Here is a 21,400-nt window from a genome sequence, read left to right on the forward strand (position 1 = left end):
GAAGGAAGAAGAGATGCTGCTTCACCTGGTAGAAGGGGAGGAGAAGAGAAAGGTACTGCTGGACTTGAAGGAGAGGGAAAGGAAAGGTGCTGCATGCTGGAGGGGAGGATGAGATGTTGCATGGGGGAGAGCATATTAGTTGTGAGAGGGAGAAATGGACATGATATGGAGGACCTGAAGAAGTGGTATGGAGAGAGAGCATGTGAGTGGTGTTGGGAAGGAGGGATGTCACACTTGAGGGAAGGGGCGAGGAGAAAGAGAGAAAGCGTGCAGGAGACAGAAAGTGTTGGACTCATGACGGGAGAGATGGATGGGGAGGGCAGAAAGGGAAGGAGAAATGTCACAGGAAGGGGGAGAGGATAGAGAGTAAAAAAGTTGGACTCATGGAGGGAGAAAGATGTTGGTTGGGGGGGAGGGAATGAGGACTGGAGAAGAGAAAGGGTGCAGGAGGCAGAAAAAAAATGTTGGACTGGTGGAAAAGATGGAGAAATGTTGGATGTGGCAGTAGAGAGAGTGAGAGATGCATCGTGGATCTCTTTCCCCATTCCCTTTGCAGCAAGGGAGGAAATGAGAAGGGGGAAGAGGGTAGAGAGTGAAAAAGTTGGAACCATGGAGGGAGAGAGAAAGATGTTTGTTGGGGGGAGAATGAAGACTGGAGGAGAGGAAGCGTGCAGGAGGCAGAAAAGAAGAAATATTGGATGCACAGTCAAAAGGAAGTACAACCAGAGACTCATGAAATCACCAGACAAAGGTAGGAAAAATGATTTTATTTTCAATTTAGTGATCGAAATGTGTCAGTTTTGAGAATTTATATGTGCTGTCTATATTTTGCACTATATTTGTCTATTTTTCTATAGTTTTTACTGAGGTTACATTGCATATTTTAAAGTCATCTGCCTTGACCTCTTTGAACCCCCCCGAATATAAATGATAATATTTTCTCTGCATACAGTGCGCTTTGTGTTTTTTTAAAATTTTGTGGTTAGTATTATGTATTAAGAGTATATGAAAAATGGATGGAAGAAATTGCATTACAATTGGTACTATTATTATCCCAGGACAAGCAGGCAGCATATTCTTGACTGATGGGTGACGGCACCGACAATTTTAGAGTGATTGCACTCTAAGAACTTGGAAAGTTCTAGTAGGCCGCACTGCGCACGCGCGAGTGCCTTCCCGCCCGACAGAGGCGCGTGGTCCCTAGTTTCTTAGTTTCCGTGGAGCTAAGAAGACGCGTTTTTCAACGGCCGTTGAAATTTTTTCTCTACGCCTTCCCGCTCGCGTAAACCCTTTTGGCTCTATTGCCTTTTTTTCTTTTCTTTTATTTTTGTTAAAAAAAAAACCTTATTTTTTTCTTCAATTCGGTTTTTCCCCGGCGGGGCCTACTGCCACCATCGAGGCCTCGGCCTTCGATTTGGCGGAAGCCGATTTTACTTTCATGCCCCCTCAGCCAGGTTTTAAAAAGTGCCAGTGGTGTGCTCGGCCTATATCTCTCACGGACCCGCACAACTGGTACCTACAGTGTTTGGGTCCTGAGCATCAGGCTTCCACCTGCACCCGCTGTGCCACGTTGAAAAAACGTACTTTGAAAAATCGCCAGATACAACAGCGATTACTTTTCGGTGCCGATATGTCTGATCCCATACCATCGACACCGGCATCGACACCTTCACAGTCGGCACCTACTTCTTCGACGCCGTGCGATACCACACCGACGTCGCATCCAGGTAAGCCGGCTAAGAAGCCTTCCCCGCTGGAGCGTCCTCCGGTCTCTATTGCAGCGAGCCCAGTCCTGCCGACCGTGAAACGCCAGTGGAAGCGCTCCGCCCCGATTGAAGTGAGTCCTTCGACCTCGGGCTCTTCATCTTCGGGGCGTCGAGCGGCACTGCAGGTACCGCAAAAGAAAAAGGCGGTACCGATGCCTTCTTTGGATGAGCGTATTGCCGCCGTCCTCCAAGTGCAGCTAAAGGAGCAGTTACAACAACTCCTTCCTGCTCTATTGGCACTGAACCACCGGTACCGGTAGTAGACCAACCCCTATTATCTGCAGCATCCGCTTCGGTACCGGTCCACTCGGCCTCATCGACATCGATGCCTGTTCTTGCTCCGGAACCGAGAGCCCAGCATCAGTCTGTACAGACTTCGGCACCGGTGCAACCGGTAACGTCTCCCGGTACCATATCGATGAGGTCGGGTAAGTCGGTGTGCAAATCCCGGCACTTGGAACCATCCACCCCAGAGTCCCGAGACCGTAGTTCTCATATCAGGGACCCTGATCTGTGGGGTGACTCTGAAGAGCCCTTTCTATCTGAGGGTGAATGTTCCTCAGATGAGGATGAGCCTGCTGTGCCTGACCCATCCTCTCAACATGAATCCACATCTTTCACTTCTTTTTTGAAAGACATGTGTGACTCTCTATCCATTCCTTTGGAGGCTGAATCTAAAAAGTCTAAAGCCTTTTTAGATGCCCTTGACTTTGATCAGCCTCCAAAGGAATTTTTGAAACTCCCTCTTCATGACATCTTGAGGGAAACTTTCTACAAGAATCTAGAAACTCCCTTAACGATTCCAGGAGCTCCCCGTAAGTTAGATTCATTGTATAAAGTAATTCCTATTCCTGGTTTCGATAAGCCCCAGCTTCCTCATGAATCTCTGCTTGTGGAATCTACTCTTAAAAAGTCCACAGGGGCTAGTGTCTATGCTTCTGTACCTCCTGGCAGAGAGGGCAAAGCCATGGATAAATTTGGTAAGAGGCTCTACCAAAATGCAGTGTTGGCTAACAGATCTGGTAACTATGCTTTTCATTTTTCGTTTTATCTTAAGCATCTTCTTACCACCATGGCTTCATTTGAAAAGTACCTTCCTCAGCGCAAACAGCAAGCTTTTCATCATTGCTCGTCTTCTCTGTTTCAACTACGTAAGTTCATGGTTCGGTCAATTTATGACACTTTCGAACTTACCTCCAGAGCAACTGTGATGTCTGTGGCCATGCGTCGCCTTGCCTGGCTTCGAGTATCCGAGCTCGATGTTAATCATCAAGATCGGTTAGCCAATGTCCCATGCCTGGGGGATGAGCTCTTTGGGGAATCCATGGACTCAACCACTCAAAAGCTCTCTGCCCACGAAACACGCTGGGATACCCTGCTCAAGACTAAGAAAAAGCCTCCTCAGACTCGGCCTTTCAGACAGCAATCGGCTTATCAACGACGCTATGCAGCTCGCCCATTGCCAGCAGCTCCCCAGCAACCCAGGCGTCAACGTCAACAGCAACGTCAGCCTCCCAGGCCACAGCAGCAGCAACCTGTGAAGCCACCTCCACAACAAAAATCGACACAGCCCTTTTGACTGCATTCTCCAAAGCATAGCCAGTGTTCCAATTTCTACCCACCTACCTCAACCTATAGGTGGTCGTCTCTCTCTTTTCCTCAGCCGGTGGGAGGTTATCACTTCGGACCAATGGGTCCTCAACATCATCCACCACGGCTACTCTCTCAACTTTCAGACCCTTCCAGCTCAAAGCCTGCCAAAAGAGTCTGCTTTGAACACTCCTCAGTCTGCCCTCCTTCTTCAGGAGGTTCAATCCCTCCTCCTTCTAAACGCTATAGAGGAAGTTCCTCTAGATCAGCAGGGACAGGGATTCTACTCCCGTTACTTTCTAGTTCCCAAAAAAACAGGAGATCTCAGACCAATCCTAGATCTTCGCGATCTCAACAAATGTTTAGTCAAGGAAAAATTCAAGATGCTTTCTCTGGCCACTCTTTACCCTCTTCTCAATCTAGATGACTGGCTATGCTCCCTCGATCTCAAAGAAGCATACACTCACATACCGGTCAATCTGACCTCCAGACAGTATCTCCGCTTCATGATCAATCGCTGTCATTATCAATACAAGGTGCTACCATTCGGTCTTGCCTCCTCTCCAAGGGTGTTCACCAAATGTCTCATTGTGGTGGCTGCCTTTCTACGCTCTCACCACCTTCAAGTCTTTCCTTATCTGGACGATTGGTTAATCAAGGCCAATTCATCTCAAACAGTGCTCCTGGCTACCAACCAAACCATCCTGTTTCTACAGCTTCTGGGGTTCGAGATCAATCTACCCAAATCTCATCTCATCCCCACTCAGAGACTTCAATTCATTGGAGCGGTACTGGACACAGTCCTCATGAGAGCATTCCTGCCATCCAACCGTCTTCAAACTCTTCAATCTCTATGTCAGCAGGTGCTTCCACAACGTTCCATCTCTGCCAAGCAAATGATGATACTCTTGGGACACATGGCCTCCACAGTTCATGTCACACCCCTCGCACGTCTTCACCTGCGCACTCCTCAATGGACCCTTGCTACCCAGTGGTCCCAAGCGACGGATCCTTGCTCACGACACATATCTGTGACATCATCTCTTCGTCAGTCTCTACAATGGTGGTTGATATCCTCAAATCTCTCCAGAGGTCTTCTGTTTCATCTACCTCCTCATCAACTTGTCATTACCACCGACGCCTCCCCTTATGCCTGCGGAGCTCATTTGAACGAATTCCAAACTCAAGGGCTTTGGACAGCCCAGGAAATGAAACATCACATCAATTTCCTGGAACTCAGAGCGATGTTTTATGCCCTCAAAGCCTTCCAACATCTTCTCTTTCCTCAGGTCCTCCTGCTGTGCACAGACAATCAAGTTGCGATGTACTACATCAACAAGCAGGGTGGGACAGGCTCTCGCCTCTTGTGCCAGGAAGCCCAGAAGATTTGGGCTTGGGCCACAGATCACCAACTATTCCTGAAAGCTATCTACATTCAGGGAGAACAGAATTCCTTAGCAGACAAGCTCAGCAGAATTCTCCAACCTCACGAGTGGACACTCGATCCTGTAACTCTACAGTCCATCTTCGCTCAGTGGGGCACTCCTCAGATAGACCTCTTTGCAGCTCCTCACAATCACCAGCTGCCCCTATTCTGCTCCAGACTCTACTTACCTCACCGTCTGGCAGCGGACGCTTTTCTTCTGGATTGGTCCAATCTGTTCCTGTATGCTTTCCCTCCTCTGCCGCTCATGTTACGAACCTTGTTCAAGCTCAAGAGGGAACGAGCCACCATGATTCTGATTGCTCCACGGTGGCCCAGACAACATTGGTTCTCCCTTCTACTTCAACTCAGTTCCAGAGAACCCTTTCTGCTTCCACTATTTCCTTCTCTGCTTACGCAGCATCAAGAGACCCTTCTACATCCCAACCTCCAGTCTCTACACCTGACAGCTTGGTATCTCTCGGGCTGACTTCATATGATTCTCTTCTGTCTCAGCCCGTTCGTTCTATTCTGGATGCTTCCAGGAAACCAGCCACTCTGCAATGTTATCATCAGAAGTGGACACGGTTTTCTTCTTGGTGTCTTCTTCATCATCATGATCCCACGTCCCTTGCAGTGGAGACATTGTTGGATTATCTACTTTCTCTGTCTGACTCTGGCCTCAAATCTACATCCATCAGAGTCCATCTCAGTGCTATTGCTGCTTTTCATGAGCCAGTCCATGGAAAACTCCTTTCAGCTCATCCCCTGGTCACCAGATTCATGCGAGGTCTTTTCAATGTAAAACCACCTCTTAAAGCACCTCCTGTGATCTGGGATCTTAATGTGGTTCTCTCCGCTTTAATAAAGCCTCCATTTGAACCTTTGGCTACTGCCACTTTCAAGTTTCTCACTTGGAAGGTACTTTTCCTTATTGCGCTCACCTCTGCCAGGAGGGTCAGTGAGCTCCATGCACTAGTTTCTGACCCACCTTTCACAGTCTTTCATCATGATAAGGTAGTTCTACGTACACATCCAAAGTTTCTCCCTAAAGTTGTCTCTGAGTTCCATCTCAACCAATCCATTGTTCTGCCTGTCTTCTTTCCGAAACCTCACTCTCATTCTGGAGAACAGGCTCTGCATACTTTGGACTGTAAGAGGGCTCTAGCTTACTATTTAGAGCGTACGAAACCCCACAGATCAGCTCCCCAACTCTTTCTGTCCTTTGATCCGAATAAATTGGGATGTCCTGTTTCTAAACGTATGTTGTCTAATTGGCTGGCAGTGTGCATTTCATTCTGTTATGCTCAGACCGGACTGATTCTGTCACGGCCCATAGAGTCCGAGCTATGGCAGCATCTGTAGCTTTCCTCCGTTCCACTCCTATTGAGGAAATCTGCAAGGCTGCCACTTGGTCCTCAGTTCATACTTTTACATCTCATTATTGTCTGGATGCATTCTCCAGACGGGATGGACACTTCGGCCAATCTGTTTTGCAAAATTTGTTTTCCTAATGGCCAACCTTCCCTCCATCCCTCTTTTTGTTAGCTTGGAGGTCACCCATCAGTCAAGAATATGCTACCTGCTTGTCCTGGGATAAAGCACAGTTACTTACCGTAACAGGTGTTATCCAGGGACAGCAGGCAGATATTCTTGCGTCCCACCCACCTCCCCGGGTTGGCTTCTTAGCTGGCTTATCCTAACTGGGGACCGCGCGCCTCTGTCGGGCGGGAAGGCACTCGCGCGTGCGCGGTGCGGCCTACTAGAACTTTCCAAGTTCTTAGAGTGCAATCACTCTAAAATTGTCCGTACCGGGGCTCCGTCGGTGCCGTCACCCATCAGTCAAGAATATCTGCCTGCTGTCCCTGGATAACACCTGTTACGGTAAGTAACTGTGCTTTATGGGGGTGGGGTCGGGTGGAGCTTGGGTAGGTCTGGGGAGGGAGTATTTGATTGATATTTGTTAGACTTAGGGGGTACTTGTCTTGAAGTTGAGAAACTCTGATCTAGTGTACTTTGGGCAGTGGAGGATTAAGTGACTTGCCCAGGTCACAAGGAGCAGTGTGGAATTTGAATACACAAGCTTCCCTGCCTCCAAGCGGGTTTAGATGCCAACAGAAACAGTTTGTAAAATGATTATATTCCCATTGTAAAGAATGAAGGGTATATGTGTTTTTAGACTTTTCAAAACTGTGCCTAGAGCGTGCCCTCTTTTATGTATCTAGCAGCACTGCAATATGGCTCTTGCATGTGTTCACCTCTCTTACCTGTAGAAGCAGTAGATGTTTTTGTAAATGACCTTTAATTGGTTGATAAACTTCAAATTAGGAAGTTGTTTGGTAATTTAATTACTAAGAAAGAATACCCAACAGATGAGACATTTACTAGCTTTGAGAGTTTGTATCTGGTTTTAGAAAATATACAGCTGAGTAGCCTCTTTTGGTCAATGAGGACTAGATTTGCTGGACTATTCAGTTTAATAAGTAATTGGAACAATATTCAGCTATGACACATCAGGTTAATTTTAGCTAGATATTAAAAAAATAAAACAAACTTTGGGGCCCTTTTACTAAATTGTGCTAACAGATTTTCCAGTGCAATATGTGAGACATTCTAGACCAGTGGTCTCAAACTCAAACCCTTTGCAGGGCCACATTTTAGATTTGTAGGTACTTGGAGAGCCACAGAAAAAAAATAGTTAATGTCTTATTAAAGAAATGACAGTTTTGCATGAGGTAAAACTCTTTATAGTTTATAAATCTTTCCTTTTGGCTAAGTCTTAATAATATTGTCATTTATAGCTAAAGAGACTTATGATCAAGAAACTGTTTTATTTTACTTTTGTGATTTTGATAAAACATACCGAGGGCCTCAAAATAGTACCTGGCGGGCCGGGAGTTTGAGACCACTGTTCTAGACCATAGGGTTGTTTCCCACTACTCACATGGTCTGCAGAAGAAATTCATTACAGGTTTTTCCCTCTGCCTCTAGTGTACTTCACAGGCTAGTTTAGCGCCCTCTAGCAGTCTTTTCTTCTGCATGCATGGTTGCAGCTATGTAGATTCTGCTCGCCCCATTTTATTATTTTAATTCGACGTAAGTTTGTCCCTTTTGCGGGTATTTTCACTTTTGAAATGGATTTGAAGCTCTGCCTACTTGAACTCAACAGACTTCGGTCTGTAGCTGACAGGCCGATCCCTTTGGGGTACCTGTTAGCCAGTCTGCTTAGTCTTCCTTGGAGTTCAGGGCTGTCCCTGACCTAGTCTCACTCCCTGTTAAGCAGGGGGGGAGGAGAGGGGGGGCAAGTGCAGATTGTAGCATGCTTAGGGGGCTCAGCGGTGTTACACAGCATCTTGGCTATGTTTCTGTGCCTCCGCCCATCCTGGTGTGCATCCAGTGATCTGCAGGGGTGGAGGCATAGTCAGACAGGGGAGTTTGACTAGCAGCCCGAAGACCAGCTTGAAGGATGGATTTCCAGCAGTGTGGCAATGAATTCTAAACTGACCATTGAAAAGGCTGGGAGCAGTTGTAGGCTGTCTGTGTCAGGTAACTGTGAGTAAAGAGGAGCTGACAAGCTCCAAAATCGATCTTTTAAAAGTTAATTTCGAGGGGTTTTGAAGGTTTCCTTGTGTTCCTCTATGCTCCCCAACTTGAAATAAGTTGTTTTTGTAATTTTTAAAGTTTGAGAAATGTCGTTTTTGGCACAGTTTTGATGCAAATTCAGGTGTATCAGACAGTTCCTTCTTTCTTTTTGCTGAAGGTGGATTCAGCTTTCAATGTCCATCCTGAAATGTTTCATGGTTTTTCAGCTGACAGGTTCCAATCTCGGGATCGTCTGCTACAGTACTTGGATGGGCACAGGGTGCTCCTGCATTATTGGCGAGTCTCTCATGAGTTTTGCTTTCTGACCGCTTCTCCCGCTTCTAAGGCTATGGTCTCTATATGGATCCATAGAGCCATTTAGTCAAGTTACATTCTTGCAGGGCTACTATCCCCTATTTATGTTAAGGCATTTTCTGACAGATGTGTAGCTTCTTCATGGATCGAAGTTAGATCTGTTTCTCCTGAGGAGCTTTGCAGGGCTGCGACATGGTCTTTATTTCACAAATTTGCCAATTTACGCAGAGTGGATTTTGCTGCCAGACAGGACTCTGCCATTTGGGTCCTTGGTTTTAAAGACCGGCGCAGCTTTCTTGGGGGACTGCTTTTGTGGTCTAGAATGTCTCACCTATTGCACTGGAAAAGGAGATTATGTACTTACCCTGGTAAGATCTTTTCCAGTAGATAGGTGAGACATTCTAGACACCCACCCTGTCCTTGCTGTGCCTATTTCAGATTCTGATCTCAGATTTCAGTCTCCTTCTGCTTATCCAATCTGCTTCTTGGAGACTGGTCAACCCTTTGGGGTTAACAAGAGTTTGTACGTATGTATAATTGTTGTGGGAGTAGTTCTGAACTCCTTTGACGCCTCTGTTGGAGGTTAACGATGCTATTTAGTTGTTTGAGCAGAACAATAGTTCAGTCTGTTGTTACAGGTGCCTCTACTTCACAGATGTGTCTCTCTATGCTTGAGTACTGACTTTACTACCTTCACTATGCCACTGCTCCTATGCTGTGCTTTCCAACCATTGTATCTTCAGGTGTGCTTCCTACTTTTGCATTGAAGTCCCCCATAATGATCAGTAGATCTTTTTTTGGCTTTTGATCTATTACATTTCGAAGTTATTCATAGACCAGTTCTACTTCCTCATCTTTCGCATCTCTCGTTGGAGCATATACTTGGACAGACTTGTATGGTTTATGGTGATTCGGTATAGGATGAGCTGAGGAGGACATCAATGGGAACTCCACTAACTTGGAGCATGAGGATTTTACTGGCCAGACTTATGGTAGATATCCTTCAATCAACGGGATGGTTGAATAGACTTGAGTGAGCTTAGATGGCAACTTCAGCAGTTGGAACCTAGAAAAATATTAGGTGGACTTTAGTCTGTGGCCCAGAAATATCAGAGACATGTATTTTTAATGAGAATAACTAATGGGTCTTTATCTGCTGTCATTTACTATGTTACTATATTACCTGGATCAAGGTGACGATCAGTTTTCCCTGTAGACAGATTGACATGACTCTTATCATTGTCAACACTGTTACTCTTTTACCATCTTTGAAAGCTGATTGTTGAGGATGAATGCCATGCCATTTTTCCTGTATGTTTCATGACCAGAGTAGCAGATCCAATGTTCATTTGATTGAAAATAGCCCTGTCCTAACCATTTAGAGTTCACTGATCCCTCTTAAATCAATTTTGTTTTTTCCATTTGATCTTTAACAATTTCCAGTTTTCCTTGATTCATGCTTTGTATGTTCCTATGTTGAGAATATCTTTAGAGCTTCTGATCTCCCTTATGTCCAGCACCATCAGCATCAGGACGTCCTGGCGGCCTTAATCCATCTGCTCCACAAACACTGGGCATATTCTGGGTGACAAATCGGCTTTTCCCTAGTAGCATGGTGAGTGCCTTCTGACTTAGGGGAACATCTTCCAGCACTATATATGTCAATTTTTTAATGTCTTTATCATCAAGTTTCTTGGTAGAATACAGAAGTAGATTGCTTGGCCTTTCGTCTGCACAGTATAAATTCAATATCGTTACCATTGTTGCATCAAATACAGTCATCCGCCTCCAACACTGTCAATCTGATGCTGCCCAGATGGGTAGTACATCTTTAGTCTGACATCTCCGCTGAAACTTGTCTGCCTTGGGAAGCCCCGCTGGTAGTGAAACTTATCAACGGCATAGCTTTCAGCATCTCAGATGTGCACAAGCCCCAGTGGTATGACAAGCCCATGTACCTTGACTGGAGTTTCCTATTTAGCCAATTTGATTTAGACAAGAGTCCGATCTAAAGTTAAGCAATCTATGGGACAGAAAATTGAAAAAATATGATTTGTCTGTGTAATTCCTGAAGTAACCAGGACAAATCTTTTGGGTGTTGGCCTTTTTAATCAATTTAGGGAAAATGTAGCCTTTTCAAAGATTGGAAGTCTCTCTTATTCTCTTCTTTTCCATCTTGCCTATTCTGGTTATTAAACCCTCACCCTCTGTCTTTCCCTCGTTCTCATTTGAAAAGGCCCTGATTGGAATGCTGTCTAAAATCTGAAGACTGTTTTACTAAGGCTCTTTAAGCATTTAATGCATGGAAACAGGACTGATTCAAGGGGTTTTGCAGTAACTTTCTTGTTTCCACACATTAAATTATGCGTTACTGAATTTTTCTGTCAGGGGTATGGCATGGGTGGAGAGTGGGCATGGAAATGTTAACCAGTTAGCATGTTACACTTATTTGGCTTATGCAGAATTAATACAGGAACTTTTACCACCTTATATTTAGGTAGCACTAAGTGCTCCTGCATTAACTGTGGCTGATTCTGTGCGCAAATTGCCATTTTAATATAGGACCAGCATAAGAACATGCTGGTTCTATTTCCATTGGGTGCTGCATAAAATTTGCATTCACCACACCGTATATTTCTGCATTATGCTTTGGTAACCACAAATTTTACCGCAGTTTAGTAAAGGACTTCTGCATTTGGTAGCAAACAAGAGACTAATACTAGGGCTGCAAGTTAATCTCAATGTAAAAATTTAAGCGCGATTAATTTTTTTTATTGCTCTTTTGCCTGCTTTCCTCCCATGCCCAATTGTGACTCGCTGTCCTTGTGCTGGCACTCAGCTTAATTTTTGTAACCTACTTTTTGGCCCTGCAGTTAGTGGCAACTTGCACCGTGCCTTTCCCTCTGATCTTCCCCCCCCCCCGCTCCCCCTTTTCAAAACAGGAAGTTAGATCAGAAGTGGGCGGGCTGGATCAGAGGGAATAGCCTGATACAGGCTGCAGGCATAAGAACATAAGAAGTGCCATCTCTGGAACAGACCCTAGGTCCATCAAGTCCAGTGATCCGCACACGCAGAGGCCCCGCCAGGTGTACCCTGGCATAGTTTTAGTCCCCATATCACTCTAAGCTTCTCATAAGGAGATGTGCATCTAGCTTACCATTACCTATGTCACTTTATGCCACTCATAAGGAGATGTACATCTAACTTACCCTTAAATCCTAGAACGGTGGATTCCGCAATTACCTCTTCTGGGAGAGCATTCCGGGTGTCCACCACTCGTTGCGTGAAGCAGAACTTCCTGATATTTGTCCTGAACTTGTCCCCCCTTAGTTTCAGTCCATGTCCTCTTGTCCGTGTCACATTGGACATTGTAAATAATTTTTTTCCTACTCTATTTTGTCGATTCCTTTCAGTATTTTGAAAGTCTCTATCATATCCCCTCACAGTCTCCTCTTCTCAAGGGAGAACAATCCCAGTCTCTTAAGTCGTTCCTTGTTTTCCAAGTTCTCCATGCCCTTTATTAGCTTCGTTGCTCGTCTCTGCACCCTCTCGAGCATTTTTATATCCTCCTTTAGGTATGGAGACCAATGTTGGACGCAGTATTCCAAGTATGGTCTGACCATCGCTCTATAAAGCGGCATTATTACTTTCTCCGATCTACTCGTGATTCCTTTCTTTATCATGCTTAGCATTCTATTCGCGTTCTTCGCTGCCGCTGCGCATTGCGCCAACGACTTCAGGGTCCTATCGATTAATATGCCCAGGTCCCTTTCCTGTTCGGTTTTTTCTGCCTAAGTGCATCACTTTGCATTTTTCCACATTAAACTTCATCTGCCATTTATCTGCCCAATTCTCCAATCGGCTCAAGTCGCTCTGGAGTTCCTCACTCTGTGATTTGATTGCTCGGCATAGCTTTGTGTCATCTGCAAACTTGATGATCTTACTGGATGTTCCATCCTCTAGGTTGTTGATGAAAATATTAAATAAGATGGACCCAAGTACCGAGCCCTGGGTACCGAGCCCGCTAGTCACATTCTCCCAGTCTGAGAACTTCCCATTTATGCCCACTCTCTGCTTTCTGTTCTCCATCCATTTGACTTTCCATCTTAGTATATCTCCTTCTATTCCATGGCCTTGCAGTTTCCTGAGGAGTCTTACATGTGGAACCTTGTTGAACGTTTTCTGAATATCCAAGTATATAATATTCACTATCAGTTTGTCTGTTTACTGTCTCAAAAAATTGAAGTAGTTTCGTCAAACATGATTTTCCTTTCCTGAATCCATGTTGGCTGGCTCTCATCAGGTCGTGTGTGTCTAAGTGCCGGGTTATGCTATCCTTGATCAGCGCCTCAACCATCTTCCCAGGGACCGACGTGAGACTCGCAGGTCTATAGTTGCCCGGTACTCCTCTTGATCCTTTTTTAAATATCGGCGTGACATTTGCTATCTTCCAGTCGTCCGGTATCTGTCCTGTTTTGATTGACAGGTTGGCAAGTTTGTGCAATTTTTCTCCGATTTTCCACTTTTAGCTCTTTCAAGACTCTCGGATGAATTCCATCGAGTCCAGGAGATTTTTCACTTTTGAGTTTGTCGATCTGGTGGTAAATCTGGTCCAAGTCCACTTCTACTGTGGCAAGGCTGTCCTCTGTTACTCCTTTAAACACTTTCACTGCTTCTGGAATTGTTGCAGTGTCTTCCTTTGTAAAGACAGACGCAAAGAAGGAATTTAGTCTGTTTGCGATTTTGTTTGTCTTCCTTGATGTACCCTTTACTTCCCTGGTCGTCCAGCGGTCCCACTGCCTCTTTTGCGGGTTTTCTCCTTTTCACGTACCTGAAGAAGGGCTTGAAGTTTTTTGCCTCCTGCACTATTTTCTCCTCATAGTCTTTTTTGGCATCCCTCACCGCCCTGTGACACTTCTTCTGATCATCCTTGTGTTTGTTCCAAGTTTTGGTTGTTTTCGTGCGTTTCCATGCTTTAAAGGAGTCCTTCTTTTCTTTTATGGCTTCCTTCACCTCTTTAGTAAGCCATGCCGGCTCTCTTTTGCCTTTGATTTTCTTTGCTTTGGACATCCGCGGAATATAGAGGCTTAGTTCTTCCGTGATAGTATTTTTCAGAAGGGACCATGCCTGTTCTACCATTTTGACTTTGCTCATTTTTTTTCTTGATCCGTTGTTTCACCATGGCTTTCATGCTATCGTATCTTCCACTTTTAAAATTTAAAGTCGTGGTTGAGGTTTTAGTACCTTTCCCCTTCCCGACATCGAGTTTGAAGTTGATCATGTTGTGATCGCTCGTCCCCAGCGGGACCATGACTTCTACTTCCTTTGCTGGCCCCGTAATGCCGTTTAGGACCAAGTCGAAGGTGACGTTTTCTCTTGTCAGCTCTCCCACCAATTGTTCCAGGAAGCAGTCCCCTGGAACTTCCAGGAACATTGCCTCCTTGCCACAATTTGAGGTTCCCAGGTCCCAGTCTATCCCCGGAAAATTGAAATCCCCCAAGATTACGACATTACCTGTCTAACATTCGTGTTTAATTTCCTCTATCATTTCCGAGTCTGTTTCCTCCCCCTGTTCTGGCGGTCGATAGTAAAGATCAATCTTTGTGTCAGCACCATTGTGTCTGGGAATCTTTATCCAGAGGGATTCCAGTTTCTCTTTCTCTTCCGTCATAGTCTCTCTCACAGATTCTATTCCTTCACGAACATATAGGGAAATACCTCCACCTTTCTGCCCCACCCTATCTCTTCTGTACAGTTTGTATCCCTGTAGTACTGTGTCCCATTTGTTTTCGTCATTCCAACAGGTTTCTGTTGTGCCAATGATTTCCAGTTCGTCGTTTTTGCTATTGCTTCTAATTCTCCCATTTTGTTTCTCAAACTTCTAGCATTCGTATACATACATTTGAGTTCTTTTTGTGTTACCTTCTTGGACTCTTTAAGCTTAGCAGTCTCCCCTGGTTCTTTCACGGTATCCTTGTCTGCTCCTGTGTTGTCTCTCTTATATGCTTTGTGGTCGTCCCTTCCTGTGTCTGAGTAGTTGACCGTAGTTCCTTCTTTAGGACATCTGGTCGCCTGGACCATCGACTGGTGGTCGACTGTCGGCTTTCCCCTGTCCTTTAGTTTAAAGCCTTCTTGATGGCCTTCTTCAAGTTGCCTGCCAATGCTCTTGCTCCTTCCTCGTTGAAGTGCAGTCCATCCTTCCTATAATACTTGCTTCTTCCCCAAAACGTTGTCCAGTTGCGCATGAAGTCAAAACCTTCCTCTTCGCACCATCGTCTCATCAAGGCGTTGATCGCTTGCAGTTCCCCTTGTCTCCTTCCATCCGTTCTTGGTACCAGGAGGATCTCGGAGAAGGCCACCTTCACCTCCCTGATCTTCAGTATTCTTCCGAGTGAGCGGAGCTGGCCCTTCATTTCTTCCCTGTCATACTTCCGTCCGTTCACATCATTGGTTCCCACGTGGATAAGCACAGCAGTATCCTCTTCCCCCTGCACTGTCTATGATCCTGGAGATCCTGTTAGCCACATCCTTCACTCTTGCTCCTGACAGGCAGGTGACGATTCTATCCTTTCTCCCTCCTGCGGTGTAGCTGGTGCAGTGTTCTCCCTAGCGTGTTTTAGCCGGGCGCTGCGCCCAGCTAATTTAGGTGAGCGCCCGGCTGTCATTTTGCAACCGCACCACCAGCATCAAAGCCGCGCTCCAATCCTCTTCCCTGTCCTTACTCCAGGGGTGTCCAACCCGCGGCCCGATAAGAAGTTTTGTGCGCCCCAGCTTCTCTCTCCCTCCGGCGGGTAGTTTTCTGGCCGGCTCCCTTCTGCAGTCGACTGTGGGTGGTGTCAGCTCCTCGCGCGCGATCTGTAGCTGTGTCAGAAGCATTCCCTCTGATGTCACGATGTCAGAGAGAAGGCTACCGAATCAGCCATGAATCGCGCACAAGGAGCAGACGCCACCCGCAGCCATTGGGCCCTAGACAGCGTTCTTCAGCCTCCAGTCCACGGTGTGATCAATGCGGCGTCTTCGGGCCAGCTTCCTGAGTGCTGCAGTGCACAAAGCCATGGGAAAAGGCTTCTCCACGCGGCCTGCGCTTGAACCGGAAGCCTTCTCTCTGACATTGCAACGTCAGAGGGAAGGCTTCCAGTTGAGGCGCGGGACGCATGCGAGGAGCTGCTGCTCACAGCTTTGTGCAATGCAGCACTCAGGGAGCCGGCCCGAAGGTGCTGCATTGATTGCAAAGTAGACCGGCCCAAAGATAACACCGGGGGGCAGGCCAGAAGGCAAGGCACATGGAGGGAGAGAGACAACAACGGTAGGGGAAATGCTTTTATTTTTTTTAATTTAGTGATTGATTTGTCTGTTCAGGAAGAAATGCATTTGTTTCTTTTCCTCTGAGGTTGTACTGCTTGCAGAGCCTTGCATCTTAGGGTTTGTAAATATTAGTACTTTTAATTTTTGGTCCTGCATTTGCATGGGGTTATCTGTTTTATGGTAGGAATGAATGTTAAAAAGCATACGGTGTGCTTTGTGTATTTTAATTTTGTGGTTAAGCATTATGTGTTGTTAATACAATTATATTGTGTGTTTATATGAAAAATGAATGGAACAAATGGTGTTACAATTAGTACTATTATGGGGGCGGGGTTTGGGGCAGAGATTGAGTGGAGATGGGCATGACTTATCCAAGTGTTCTTCAACTGCCGGTCCGTGGACTGGTGCCGGTACCCAAATAATTATTTTATTTCCGCCGGTCCATAGGTGTCAAAAGGTTGAGTAACACTGCTCTAGAGATCCAGATCAATTGTAGATACATTTGATAACTCTTCAAAAGCATTCTAGAAATGGTCTAGTTCATCTTACCTGCATAATCCTGATACCCATTTTTCAACTGTGGCTATAAATACTCTTCAAGCCTTCCCTTGTAATATCTTGTTCAGCATACAAAAGTGCGGAAGGTCTCAAAACATTTTCAAAATAAACAGTAGCTTATATCTCACGGACCTCAGTGGTACCGTCTACATGCCACTAAATTTTTTGAACATGCAGAATCAATGGCACCCCTAATCGTCATTGGTCCCTTGTATTTTTTAACATTTTTAGAGATAATTTTGTTTTAAATTTATATTTCAAAAACGTATTACTTATCTTTAGCTACGCGGGTGGGGGTACGCACTCCGACGTAGACTACGTTTCGCCCCTCAGGGCCCATATGCCTCAGGCCCCGCCCCCAGGTGGGACCTAAGGCTCCCGGGCCTATTCTGATTGTCCCAGGCACCTTAGGCCCCACCAGTAGGCGGAGCTTTGGGACGGATGGGCCAATCCGGCCTCATTCCGTCATTGGCTGCCTGCCGGACAGGCGGGTTTGGCTCCCGTCTGTCTGGCCAACTACAGAAAGGTACAGGGAAGGGGGGTGCGGGTGTCGTGGGGGTCGGCCAGGGGGGTCGCGGGACGGCTGGGGGGGTGGTCGGAGGTTCTTGGGGGGGGGCGGTCGTTGGGGGGAGGGGGGTTTGCGTCGAGGGCAGGAGGGCCTGGGATCCCTCCTGCCCGTAATGTAGTGCGGGATGGGGTTAGGGGGTCGCCGTGGCCAGGAGGGTTTGGGCTCCCTCCTGGCCCGAAAAACTAGCGGGGGGGGGGGGGTTGCCAGGGCCAGGAGGACTTGGGCTCCCTCCTGGCCCGATATTGTCGGGGAGTTGGGGAATCGGCGGGGCAAGAGGGCTTGGGCTCCTTTTTGCCCCGATCGTGTCGGGGAGTCGGGGGGGCAAGAGGGCTTGAGCTCCCTCTTGCCCCGATCATGTCGGGGAGTTGGCGGTCCTTCGGGGTGGGGGTGCGGGTGCGTGCGAGCGGTCCTGCGGGGGGTGAATCGGACGTTGGGGGGGGAACTATGTAAAAAAATTTTGTACAACACACTCACGCGTATACCGCGCAAGGGTATGCACGGTTTGTAAAAACACGTATAACGCGCGCGTTATATGCGTGAAAATACGGTACTGCTTTTTTGGGTTCTTCTCCACAGTGTCCCTTTAATGAAGGTTTATTATTAGATACGTACATCTTCTATATTAGTGATTGCAAATTTGGGACCTGCTCAGCCTTTTTTTTTGCTCATCAGCTAGTGTTAGTGTTGGTGTTTGTGCGGCCCCAGAAAATTTTTTTGTCCAATGTGGCCCAGGGAAGCCAAAAGGTTGGACACCCCTACCCTACTCCTTAACCGTGAGCAGGGAGGGGTAACTTTCATAGCGTTCCAGGTCATGGGCCAACCCTCTTCCCCACTCCTACTCCTTCACTGTAAGCAGGGAGGGTTAATTTGCACCAACATATTTCCCCGTCCCGCCCCACCCGGCTATTTTTTTGTGCCACCCGGCTAGAAAAAATTTCTGGGGAGAACACTGTGGTGTGTGATCGCCCCTTGTCTCCACTTCCTTCTCTCCAGAATTTGCAGGGATGTCTTCTCTTCTCTCGTCCAGGACTTCTTCCTGAGTTGTTCGGGTACAGTTCTCCACATGCTGCTGGTGTACTTCCTCGATGTATCTTTCTAGTTTTTCAGTAGGGCTGCCACTGGCTGCAAGACTGAAGAGTAGTTTGCAAAGGTAAGTTCAAAGTTGAAGTAGGAATACTGAAAGGAAAGAGAACCATAGCAACAACTTTTAAATTCAAGAAAGTTTCCAAGTTTATTAGTTTTTAATATCCCGATCATAAAACAAATATCTGACCGGTTAACAGTAGAATTTAAAAAAAAAAGGAGAAACTAGAAAGAGATAATAGTAAGTGCACGAAAGTGTATAAATTAAATGTAAATAACATATACAGACATACTGGAAAGTGAGGATAAAATGGGGGGGGATGGGAAAAATTACATAATTTAGAAGAAATGAGATAGAGGGGAAGGGATGGAACGAGAAGGGTAGGGGTGCATGGTTGATGAGAATAAGGCTAAGAGTGATGTAGAAAGAAAAAAAAAAAAAATTATGGTTAAATTATAGTTAAATTATGATTTATCATAGGCATCTTGAAATAGGAAAGTTTTAAGCTCAGTCTTGAATTTGAGTAATTGAGGTTCGTCGCGAAGGAAACTATGAAGCGATAAGAGTAATGGTAAGGAAGAAACTTAGGAACACCTCAAAGAAATGGCAGACTTTAGAGCAAGCCTGGTCTTTATTCAAGGACACAGTGATCGAGGCACAATATCTGCATATCCCAAGATTCAGAAAGGGGTGCAAAAAGAATAGAACAAAAGACCTGGCGTGGATAACTAAAGAAGTGAAGAAAGCGATAAGTGATAAGAAGAATTCATTCAGGAAATGGAAAAAGGGCAAAACTGAGGAGAACTGGAAAGAGCACAGGAAGTATCAAAAAGAATGTCATCATGTGGTTAGAAAAGCCAAAAGAGAATATGAAGAAAGGCTAGCCAAGGAAGCACGAAATTTCAAACCGTTCTTCGGATATTTTAAAGGTAAGCAGCCAGCTAGGGAGGAGGTGGGACCGCTGGATGATGGAGACGGGAAGGGAGTGGTGAAGGAGAAGAAAGAAGTGGCGGAAAGACTAAACATGTTCTTTTTGTCTGTATTTACAGAAGAGAACACATCCAACATACCGGAACCTGAGTAAATCTTCAAAGGAGACCAAATAGATAAACTAACATCCATGGAAGTAAGCCTTGAAGACGTACGCAGGCAGTTAGAAAAATTAAAAACTGACAAATCGCCGGGCCCGGACGGAATCCACCCAAGGGTTCTGAAAGAACTAAAGGAGGAAATAGTGGAACCATTATAGCAAGTTTGCAATCTATCCCTGAAAAGAGGCGTGATCCCGAAGGATTGGAAGATAGCCAATGTTACGCCCATCTTTAAAAAGGGATCAAGAGGTGACCCGGGGAACTACAGACCGGTGAGTCTTACCTCGGTTCTGGGGAAAATGGCGAAAGCGCTGATAAAAGACAGCATTGATGAGCATTTTGAAAGAAATAAACTTTTAATCACAAACCAACATGGCTTCTGCAAGGGGAGATCGTGCCTAACAAACTTACTGCACTTCTTCGAAGGAATTAACACACGGATGGACAAAGGGGACTCCATAGACATCGTATATTTAGATTTCCAAAAAGCCTTTGACAAGGTACCCCATGAACGCCTACTTCGGAAATTGAAGAACCATGGGGTGGAAGGAGACGTACATAGATGGATCAGGAATTGGTTGGCGGAAAGGAAGCAGAGGGTAGGCGTGAAGGGCCACTACTCGGACTGGAGGAGGGTCATGAGTGGTGTTCCGCAGGGGTCGGTGCTCAGACCGCTGCTATTCAATATATTTATTAATGATTTAGAAACAGGGACGAAGTGCGAAATAATAAAATTTGCAGACGACACCAAACTATTTAGTGGTGCTCGGACTAAAGCGGACTGCGAAGAATTACAAAGGGACCTGAACAAACTAGGGGAGTAGGCGATGAGATGGCAGATGAAGTTCAATGTAGAGAAATGAAAATTATTGCATGTAGGAAGCAGAAACCTGAGGTACAACTATACGATGGGAGGGATGTTATTGACTAAGAGTACCCAAGAAAGGGACATGGGGGTAATTGTGGACAAAACAATGAAGCCGACGGCACAGTGCGCAGCTGCCGCTAAGAGAGCGAATAGAATGCTAGGTATAATCAAGAAGGGTATTACAACCAAAATGAAAGAAGTTATCCTGCCGTTGTATCGGGCGATGGTAAGTCCGCAGCTGAAGTACTGCGTCCAATATTGGTCGCCGTACCTTAAGAAGGATATGGCGATACTCAAGAGGATTCAGAGGAGAGCGACACGTTTGATAAAAGATATGGAAAACCTTTCATACACTGAGAGACTGGAGAAACTGGGGCTCTTTTCCCTGGAGAAGAGGAGAATTAGAGGGGATATGATAGAGACTTACAAGATCATGAAGGGCATAGAGAAAGTGGAGAGGGACAGATTCTTCAAACTTTCGAAAACTACAAGAACGAGAGGGCATTTGGAAAAGTTGAAAGGGGACAGATTCAAAACCAATGCTAGGAAGTTTTTCTTCACCCAACGGGTGGTGGACACCTGGAATGCACTTCCAGAGGGCGTGATAGGACAGAGTACGGTATTAGGGTTCAAGAAGGGATTAGACAATTTTCTGAAGGAAAAGGGGATAGAGTGGTATAGATAGAGGACACTACACAGGTCCTGGATCTGTTGGGCCGCCGCGTGAGTGGACTGCTGGGCACGATGGATCTCTGGTCTGACCCAGCAGAAGTACTTCTTATGTTCGTAGCCCTTTCAGGACCAAGGGACATATTTGTCCCATAACTTTAAAATCCTATAAATTTTGATTGGGATAGTCTACAGTTCTAAATTTGATATGTACGGATTCCATAGGATACTGCCTTTATGTAAACAAACTGGTTCCGACATTCATTCATTAGCGTCGTTGCCAGATTGACGAGAAGATTCACTTGCCACACTGTCCATAAGCCAGAAGTGTGATTTTTTTTTTAAAAAAAATAATGATATTTCACAAAAAAAATCAATTTTTTGGCATCTGCAAGCCCTTTTTACCATAAAAATGTCGTCAAAACCACAAAAATTGGCCTACGATCCTTATGGTCCTGAAAGGGTTAAGCTAAGTGCCAGCACGAGGCCAGTGAGCTTTGGGAGGGGAAGGAGAGATGCTGCTGTGAGGGGGGGGGGTAATGGTTGGGGTCTGAATCTAGGTGGGACAGATGCTGTACTGG

The 21,400-nt window shown here is 45.9% G+C and overlaps 1 protein-coding gene across 5 annotated transcripts in view; it reads left to right on the plus strand.

Moving 5' to 3' along the window:
* Positions 1 to 21,400, plus strand: part of JAK1 (Janus kinase 1) — a 241,161-nt gene that overhangs the window by 52,287 nt on the left and 167,474 nt on the right. The window lies entirely within an intron of this gene.

The sequence above is a fragment of the Geotrypetes seraphini genome, chromosome 12 (assembly GCF_902459505.1).
Source record: "Geotrypetes seraphini chromosome 12, aGeoSer1.1, whole genome shotgun sequence".
NCBI classification, from domain to species: domain Eukaryota; kingdom Metazoa; phylum Chordata; class Amphibia; order Gymnophiona; family Dermophiidae; genus Geotrypetes; species Geotrypetes seraphini.